The sequence below is a fragment of the Alosa pseudoharengus genome, unplaced genomic scaffold (assembly GCF_046254945.1).
Source record: "Alosa pseudoharengus isolate Yale_2024_CS ecotype anadromous, Long Island Sound unplaced genomic scaffold, YU_APseudo_1.1 YU_APseudo_1.1_scf_4, whole genome shotgun sequence".
Classification (NCBI taxonomy): Eukaryota; Metazoa; Chordata; class Actinopteri; order Clupeiformes; family Clupeidae; genus Alosa; species Alosa pseudoharengus.
Genome location: NW_027468774.1, coordinates 2,522,928 through 2,525,125, shown reverse-complemented (window position 1 = coordinate 2,525,125; position 2,198 = coordinate 2,522,928). Strand labels below are relative to the sequence as shown.

Sequence of the window (2,198 nt, the reverse complement as noted above, 5' to 3'; positions counted from 1 at the left end):
CACACAAAATCAAATCTGAGGCCTCCCTTACCCTGTGACGACTATCTGCTCCACCTCATGCACACACTCAGACACGCACACACTCAGAGACACACACACACACACACAGAGAGCAGGTGTGGGGAACCGTGCTGGTGGTTGGTGTGTTTCTGCTGATTTGAACTCACTGAGAGGGAGAATGTGAAGGGTCATTTGTCCATGTTGAGCACCATAAGCCTTAAGAGAGGCCCTTGCCCAAGGCCACGGCAGTACTGACCGTGTGTGTGTGTGTGTGTGTTTTTGATGGTGGTGGGTATTGTAGAACATCACATTTCAATGGTTCTGATGTGTAGCAATGGAACTAGTCTTGTCGAAGTGCAATTCGGTGTGTGTGTGTGTGTCAGAAGAAGCAAGAGGATGCGGTCTCCATGGCGATCGTGATGAGAGGTGGCTGTAAGATGATGCTCTAATCTCAAGACTGTTCAATCAAGAATCACGATCTAAGAACTCATCTTTCCATTGATTTCCATGTTTGTGTTTGTGCTTTTGAACTAAATAAGATTAAACAAAGTAATCACGCTAGTTGTTTTGGTCCAGTAATAAAACTCCTTCACAGTGGTCAGTGGTCCTGAACTCCTTCACAGTGGTCAGTGGTCCTGAACTGGTCTTATGTGGCATCAGCATCTCCCTGCTGTGTGAGGATCTTAACAAAGCTGGATTATTTGCAGAGAGACATTTAATACACAAACACACACCACGCACACTACTGTTGTCTCCATTGCAGTTAGTAGAGATTGAACGACTGAGGATCATGAGACAAACACATGCATCTCTCTCACACACACACACCTCTGAGTGTTGTCGCGTGGGCAGGAAGCTCTAGATCAGACTAGACTGACCCACGCAGGTGTGACTGACCCACGCAGGTGTGAGAGACTAGACTGACCCACGCAGGTGTGAGAGACTCCGCTAGCTCGCTGTCTGAGTGCCAAGGTTGGCTGGACCGGACCGGACTCTGGCTCCTGCGCTGCACTGCGGTTCCAACCCGTCCCTGTGCACTTTATTCTGCAGAACCAGGATGGAACCCATCATTTCACGTCAATGTGTTTGTAGCTGTACCTGTGTGTGTGTGTGTGTTTGTTTGTGTGTTTGTAGCTGCACCTGTGTGTGTGTGTTTGTAGCTGTAATTGTGTGTGTGTGTGTTGACTGTAACGTTTTCTGTTTTTGTGATAAAGGTGGTGGGTCATTTTGATTATTTTTTTCGTGTCCTGATTTGTAATGTTAGTGTGTTTGTGGCTTGAGAGTTGTTTGGAGAGCTGTTCTCTAAGTTGATCTGACTGATGCTCTGCTGTGACCACGATGCAACAAGCCATAAGTGACCCCCCCCCCCCCCTCACATCCCACAATCCTGTTCTCTTGCGGCGCGAGGGCTCTGGGCGCCTGAAGCCCGTTAAGGAAAATCAAACCCAAATTCAAATGTATAGAGATCTGTATATGAATTCATTTTGAAACTTAAGAAGTCATAAAATTTATACGCATATAGCTAATTTTACAAGTGATGTGTAACATTTATAAGCAGGTTTGATTTTCAACTTTGTTTGTAAAGCTGTCAATAAAAATAAACTAAGATATAAGTTCCGTATTTCCATTTTGTGTGCGTTTGTCTTCCACCTAATGATTGGTTGATTGGCTCATGTGACCTGGCCAGCTGAGTTCTCTGCTCCAGGTTGCTGTGGAAATTCTGCCCCCTGGTGGACAAAGTTGCCATTTGTCCTGACAGTCGTCGGTTCTCTACTTTCTTCTCCCACCAGCACCGGGGTGGAGCCAGGAGTATTTTATAGGGGGGCCAGCTGGGTCCAGACTTTTTATTGGGGTGGCACTTGAGAACCAAAACTACTTTATGAAAACTACTGAAAATGTTTCGAAGACTAGGATAGCCTATTTTAATAATAACAATACATTGTGTAAAGCCAACACTGATGCACAGGTCCATTCACAGACAACCTGAACTTGCCTGATGCTATTTTCTAACCCGACCGCTAACCATGAGTATTATTAAAGAGAAAATGATGCTATTTTCTAACCCGACCGCTAAGCATGAGTATTATTAAAGAGGAAATGATGCTATTTTCTAACCCGACCGCTAACCATGAGTATTATTAAAGAGGAAATGATGCCCGTCCTGCTTTTCTTGCATATTTATTTGTATGGCCTGTGTT

At 44.9% G+C, this 2,198-nt stretch overlaps 1 protein-coding gene across 2 annotated transcripts in view; it reads left to right on the top strand.

Annotated features, from left to right (window-relative positions):
- The window catches only part of ubtd1b (ubiquitin domain containing 1b), a 35,666-nt gene extending 34,049 nt beyond the window's left edge, over nt 1-1,617 (top strand). For both annotated transcript variants that reach the window (XM_076266879.1, XM_076266878.1), the window contains one exon: nt 1-1,617. This exon is cut by the window's left edge and continues 1,989 nt beyond it. The gene's annotated coding sequence lies outside the window, so the exon portion shown is untranslated.
- Nucleotides 1,618-2,198: the final 581 nt, after the last annotated feature.